Source organism: the organism of the source record quoted next, unplaced genomic scaffold (assembly GCF_019419815.1).
Source record: "Pyrus x bretschneideri cultivar Hongxiangsu unplaced genomic scaffold, Pyrus_bretschneideri_v1 Contig44, whole genome shotgun sequence".
NCBI classification, from domain to species: domain Eukaryota; kingdom Viridiplantae; phylum Streptophyta; class Magnoliopsida; order Rosales; family Rosaceae; genus Pyrus; species Pyrus x bretschneideri.
Window position 1 is genome coordinate 2,081,016 of NW_025999768.1, and position 7,577 is coordinate 2,088,592.

The following is a 7,577-nucleotide window of genomic DNA, read 5'->3' on the forward strand; positions in this document are numbered from 1 at the left end:
AACAATTGATTCGGGTATATCTAAGCAGACATCGTTGTGTTTTACTTTTAGTCAGTTTAAAGGTGTTCCTGCTGTATTATACCACTGGTACGCACGTAAAAATTTGTCTAGTAAGTCAGCAGTAATTTATCAAGAACCGGTTAGAGTGTGTCAAGTTTGGTTACTTTTGGTGGCCTAAGTTGCTGCCGCATAAGTTTTCTCATACTTTTTGAGTGGTTGTACTCCTTTTTCTTAATCTTCATAACAATCATTCTTATCTCTTTTATCTCTGTGCAGAAGTTTTCTAAAGTTGTTAGATATTGGTCATCAAAAAAGTTCATGATAGGATGATGGCCATTTCTTTCTTCTGGCTCCTATTTTGTTCAAATCATGTTCGTATGCAATACTATATAGAGCTGAGAGTAGTAGTTAAATTTATTAGCTTGAGCCATGAGTTATGCTGAAAGATGGAATGCTTTAGTAGTGATAGGAACTTAAACTTAGATTGTTGCATGCATTTATAATCTATTCTTCTCTATTCTTCTCTCATTTGTTTGAAGTCTAGGAGTTTTGTTACAGGCAAAGGAATAGTTGGATAAGATAGAGAAATAGCCTGTCGCTAGATGAATTCAAGAAATGCACAACTTAGCCTCTTATAAGTTTGAGACCGAGCCCATTTCATGTAATTTTACGCTAATCATGTTGTGTGTGTGGATTTTTTTTGACTGCATCTGTTTAATCTAGTTGCTAATGAGATCAAGGCTTCGTTCTCTTTCTTCGAGATTGCTTTTTGATCATTTACACTCTTTGTTCTTATGCAGTGTGATCCTATTTCCTGTTGCGACTTTCTATATCACGTGGTGGTTAAAGCTTTTTGGGTAGCTGCTTCTCTCCAATATATGCTCAACTTGGAGTCAACATTTTTGTTACGTCGTATTCTGAAATGCATTCCTTCAACCCCATTATTGGATTGGTATATTCTAACTTGCATTAGTCATTGGTCTTGGGGTTTGACGTTGCTGAGCTAAGTATGTAGTCCATTTTCTCTCTTCATCTCACCCTAGCTAGAGACACAAATTTTGGTGCGATAATCCAACTTCAGTAAAGAAAGTTTCTATCCGACTTCAGTGAAGCTAGGGTTTGATTTTCTTCAACTTGGATGCTTAATTGTCTTATTCTTAGAAAAATGTTTTTGATTGCATAAGTGACCATATATCTTATCTAGAGTATGTAACAATAAGAAGAGATGAGAACAAAAGAGAGATCTGGAATCACTCTAGCCTTTGGCATCACACCAAAGGTGCATTGGAAATCACCCCAATAGAGCAATTAGGTAAATTCTGGCAGTCACACCGAAGGCGACTTGGAAATTTGGAATCACTCCAAGTCAAACTGTGCCTCACACATAAGCAGGAAATCCAAAAGCTTACAAAGTAGCTCCTTTTTCATCTATGGAATTGGAGGAGCCTCGTGCACCATTGGTTCGAGGAGAGGAAACTTTCTACACCAAAAAGATACCAAAAAGTTTGGGAGCAAAAGAAGGAGCTTTGAAGTCTGAAAAAATGCACCGAAAAATGGAAGCAGAAGAGATCCAATCATCCAAGCAAAAGGTTTGACAAGGAAGAAAAAGCTAAAAAGTTGAAAGTGACAGCAGAGAAACCTAAAGAAAGAGAGACCAAGACGAAAGAAAAGCTTTGAGAAAGTTGAAAGCTTCTCATTCTGCAGATCTCAAACCACATTGAAAGGAGGCAATTGACAAGAAGGTTGATAAGATCCAAATGGTGACTTCGGCTATTAGGAACTCACCAGAGAAAGATAAAGCGAAATCTAAAATGTGTCAAAGTGTCCAGAGGATCTCAGAAGCTAAACCACACAATTGATTTCTGGTCGAAAGAGATGAGGTTCGAAGGGCAGCAGTCGAAGGACGTTGTGAAAGATTACTTGGAAGGAGTTCTTGATTGGCAGGGTTCTCTTGTCATGCTTAGCAAGCTGCACATGAAGCTTCAGAGTACGTCTCACTTGAACAAAAAAAACACAATTCTGTGACGGAATTTGAAAAACTGAGGCGTTCTTCTGATGGTTTTCGAGGAATGGAAATCAAGACCTTAAGAAGGTGATCAGAGACAGCCTTGTAGGGCAGAAACTGGTGGAAAATACAGAATCTGTCGAAAAGGGTAAACTATTTTCAATATATGGATTCATGCTTGGATACTCCCTCCACCAACTCAACCCAGAGTTCTATGTTTCATACCACCAGTGACTCCATCATTGCAGCAACAACAGCTGCTTCGCAAAAGGCGGGGAAGGGGCAGAGTCTGATTGCCAAGCTCATGGGAATTGAAGAGTACCCCTCGAGACCTTTGCAGGCCGCTCTGAAGAAACAGTTTGAGGAAGGTGAGAAGACTGTTTCAAGTCAATATCTCAGCAACCAATTACTGCGACAATCACAATCTCGAAACACTCATCTCAGAAATGTAGCATGTAACTCAACTGAGCGGAAAAGAAATCACTTAAAGAAGGAAAATCCAGCCAAAGATCCTAAAGTAACTAAATCAGTTGTAAGTCTACCTTGTCTCAAAATTGTTTTAGAAAATTTCTGTTTTTTTTTTTTCACCTTACAAATATAACTTTAGGAAGCTAAACGTAGTAATGTTCTTTATGCAGACCAAAAATGTTGTGAGTGAAGAAAGTGAGAAGAGAATTATTACGGACTATAAAAGTGACGCTTCCCCAATCAAAGCTGGTCTTGCGGACTGAAAACCCTAAGGAAGAAGAAACAGATGCCCTTGTATCTCGTAGTGAGTGGAGGTATGGCCTTCTTGAATTACTAGAACTTGATTATGTAATGTCCAGTGTTGAATATTAAGTATGGTTGCACTCGTAAAATGATAACGTGCATTTGACAAGAAAACGTTGCTGCATTTGTATTTCTGCGAATTCGAGTGCTATTTCTTGAATCATTGGATGCATCTTATATCGGTTCTTGTAATATTGAAATGTTTCTGAATGCAATATATCTTCAAAATTCAAAACAACTACGTTTTGGAAAAACCATAGGAATCTGCATGCGCACAATAGCAAGGCAATTAGAACTTAGGGAGAGAGAGTGAGGGGGTTGAGAGATACCTATATGATGTTCTTGCCAAAATCAGCTGTGAGATTGGTAAACCTTTTCATATCAGTCCATGTCATTGGGTTTAACAACTTATCCAAGCGTGGAGCCTCAAGTGAGTTTGGGAGAATCACTTGCTTCCAGTTCTCTCATATTTGACATTTCCGAAAATTTGGGCATTGTTTCCAATGCAGGGCAATCAACGGCATACAGAAATTTCAAACTTCTGGGTAAATCACAGATTGTGTGAAGATATATGCATCCATTCCCTCCAAGCTTTGAAAGGCCACTGAGGCTGGGTAGGGTATGAACATCATTCCCTCCAGATCCTTAGGGATTGCATCATCAGGTAATTTGGGCAAATGACTAGGCACAGTACTCAGAGATAAAAGTGAGATTCTTGAATCCTACTATGGAAGGTGGTACTTGTCTTATGGCTGTAGAATCTGCTTCAAGAGCCCCAAAGAACCTCAAACTCCAAAGTAAAGGCTTGAAAAGATAGTCTTCATATAGTAGCTCCTCCCAATCTTCTCTGCCTACAAAACATTGCACGCATCAACCTCAGGATTTTCTCATGCTGAACTTTCACATTTGGTGGTATATCAGGGATTGTACGAAGATTAAGGCATCCATCTAACCGCAGAGTTTCAAGTTTTGAAAGACCACTGAGACTGGGTAGGGTATGAAAATCATTCCATGAAAGATCCAAAACTTGTAAAGAAATTAGACTCCCAAGATCCTTAGGGATTGCATCATCACCTAATTTGCATCATGAGAGATTTAATTCCCTTAAAGAGTTTAAGCCGTGTAACGAATAGGGCAAATGAATTCTTGGAACAAATGATAGGGATAAACGAGTGAGATTCTTCAATTCTACTATGGAAGGTGGTACTTCTCTTATGGGTGTACGCCTTGCTTCAAGTGTTCTGAGTGATATCATTTGCCCTATATCCTCATGCACTTCTCTGAATTTTCGACAGTCGTTAAGAAGAAGAGTCTCAACAGATTTTGACTTATAGAAATCCTTTGGAAGAGAAATAAGCTTATCACATTTTTTAAGGTTCACCAAAGAAAGTCTTTTAAGATGACCAATGGAGGGGTGAATCTCGGACAAATTATAACAGCATTCCAATATCAACTCTTCAAGATTTGGGACTTGTGAAAAGTCCGGTGATTTTTGTAAGGACCAGGAATGGCTGAGATCAAGGGTTTTCAAGTTATGAAGCGACTGTTGCAGAAAATCAAAAGAAAATTGAAATTAATATCCGAAATGAAGATGTTATAAAAAATAATAAAAAAAAATAATAAAGAGAGAAGAAATCCAAAAAACACATAGAAATAGAACATCATCAGGTGTAATTCATTGTACCTTGGAACCCTCCCAAACTTGTACCAGTTTGCTTTGGTGCATCTCTAAAACAACTAGTTTATCTTGATTAAAAAAGTCATCTGGTAAGGACTTTAAAGGGCATCCAAACCAACGCAACCGTATTAACTCTTTGGGAAGATGTTTGTATTCTCCACTAAGCTCTACGCAGCTGAAGCGGCCAAGGGATAAACGAGTGAGATTCTTCAATCCTACTATGGAAAGTGGTATTTCTCTTATGGATGTATACTTCGCTTCAAGTGTTCTTAGTGATATCATCTCCCCTATATCCTCATGCAGTTCTATGAATTCTGAACATCCATCAAGAAGAAGGGTCTCAACAGATTTCAATTTATAGAAATCCCTTGGAAGAGAACGAAGATTGGAACAACTTTAAAGGTTCACCAAAGAAAGTCTTTTAAGATGACCAATGGAGGGGTGAATCTCGGTCAACATCCAACAACCTTCCAATATCAACTCTTCAAGATTTGGGACTTGTGAAAAGTTCAGTGATTTCTCTAATTCCCAGGATATGCTGAGATCAAGGGTTTTCAAGTTATGTAGCGACCGTTGCAGAAAATCAAAAGAAAATTGAAATTAATATCCGAAATGAAGATGTTAAAAAAAAAAAAAATAAAAAATAAAAAGAGAAGAAAATGCATTCAGTTGCTCCCCTTCATCTATGTTGTCCATGATGATAAGTACCCTTCTATGTGAAAATTGATCTTTTATTAGACTGATACCTTCATGAACACTGCTTATTTTAGACTCCTTCTTCAAGATGTTAGAAATAAGTTTTTCTTGCAAATAAACTAGACCATGTTTACTTGCATTGTTGCTAATGTCGGAAAGGAAACTTTTGAAATGGAACATATGATGAATTTGGTTATAAATGGCTTTGGCAGTTGTTGTTTTACCCAATCCACCCATACCCCAAATTCCAACCATGAGAACATTTGATCCACCACTTGAAAGATGATTGATAATATCATGAATGCGAGAATTGATACCAACCGGGTGCTTGGCCACACTTAGTTTGTTTGTGCTCAGAAGCCATTTCGTAATAATATTGTCAACAATTTCACTAATAAGATTTGCTTCGCACCTGAAAATTGAATTCGTAAGCATTAGTGGGAATCAATGAATGCTCAGCAGTACATAAGCAATTTTCTTTCCTTCTGTCCTTTATGTGTGTGTGTGTGTGTCTCTCTCTCTCTACACACACACACACTAACTAGCTACTAACTAGTATGTGATTTTGTGACCAACTTGAATAAAAGAACGAAAGTCATTCATTAATTAAACTCCAATTACGGTTTGGTTTTATATGAGAAATTAAGGTGTATTAATTAAGGGTGTGATATCCACACACCCATTTTACTTTTCACACACAATTTTAATTTTCGGCCTTCAGATCGGATGAATTGAAGAAGATCAACGGACATAAATTATCAAAATGTGTGTGAGAAGTAAAATGGGTGTGTAGATAGCACACCCCTTAATTAAGCATGCTAATTAATGTTAAGCTTCTGTAAAATGTTAATTAAGCATGTTAATTATATGAGAGATTTAACCCATTCACTAAAATGTTTCAATCTTGGAAAGCAGTTGAATGGTTACCCATTGTCAGTGATTTGAAGGTGGTGGCCAGACAAGTTTGCAGCTTTTGTAAGAGCCTCTCTCCACTGCTCTACCTTTTTTTGTTTAGCTTCACGTTTCTTGCCATCTTTTTCTTCACCAATGCCCTCTTCGTGCTTCTGAAATGCTTCGGCTAAATCTCCGTCCTGCTTCCTGACATGCGAAGGATCAACATGATAAAATATTGGCAAAACATGTCGCCCCAGTTTGGATCTGCACTCCATGATCTTCACTAGCTCGTCAAGACACCAACTCGAATCCGCATAACTCTTTGAGAAGACAATGATAGAGATCCGCGACTCTTCGATTGCCCGGAACAGTTCCTCTTTTATTTCTTCCCCTCTCTTTAGATCGTCCTCATCCATATAAGCCTGGTATCCCGTCATTGAATGCCGCGTGTAGGTGGCCTGTGAAGCCCTTGCGCGTCTTCGCCTCGGAAGCTCAAGAACACATCGTAATTCCAAAGTTTTGACTTGGAGGAGGATGAAGAGGAGGCTTCGTGGGCTGTCATGGCGGTATCCACTGTTATGGCACTGCAGTGGTTCAGATCATGAAAAATGGCAGTGGTTGTGTTTGTGCTGCCGAACCGACGATACTGAAATACCTAAACCCAAATCAAGCTGCTTCAGTTAACAAAAGCTAAAGTCATCCACGTCCATTAAAATGAGATGAAATGGACAAAAATGCTATCTGGATCCCTCTTTGGTGACTTGACCTCTGATTCAATTATTGACTTGAAATTGTTTTGATTAGTGAAATACTCTTTCTGTCGCATCTGATCACTGGACGGCTAGATTCAAGTTCTGCAAAAGATCCACATTAAAGAAAAGAGTAAATTATAGCAATGGTTTCACAACTTTAATCAAATTAGAGTAATGATTTCTCAACTAAAAATCTATTACCATTGGTCCCTCAACTTATTAAAATGTGTAGTTATATTCATTTTCATCAATTTCATCAAAATTTTATCAAAATAAGTTATGTTGGAATAGCCATTTATATAATTATGGTCCCTCAACTCATTAAAGTGTCTAATTATGGTCATTTTCGTCAATTACATCAAAATTTTATCAAAACGATTATGTTGGAAGGACAATTGCTACAATTGGATTAAAATTAAGGGATCATTCTCTAGTTGAATTAAAGGTGAAGGACCATTGGTAATGAATTGTTAGTTAAGGGATCATTGCTCTAATTAAGTTAATGTTAAGGAACCATAACTACAATTTACTCTACAGAAAATTCTATATTTGCTTTTTAATATTATGGTAAAAACAATTAATTATCAGCTTTCCTCTGAGGAACACATGCTAGCAACTTTCACATTTAAATTTTCTCCCTCTACCTTTTTTATTTTGTTTCTCATACCGCAATATTGTAACCATGATTTAAACTTTTTATTTTTAAGGTCACTCTTTAAACATGAAGTATACTAAAATTCAACCAAATCCGAAACGTATAGTAATAGACAAACCATGTTAT

General features: G+C 37.4%; 1 protein-coding gene and 1 pseudogene across 1 annotated transcript in view; both read right to left on the reverse strand.

Annotated features, from left to right (window-relative positions):
• Window positions 1–7,577, reverse strand: part of LOC103939136 (disease resistance protein RPV1) — an 87,462-nt gene that overhangs the window by 22,087 nt on the left and 57,798 nt on the right. The gene's annotated exons all lie outside the window — the stretch shown is intronic.
• On the reverse strand, window positions 2,926–6,825 carry LOC103960722 (annotated as a pseudogene).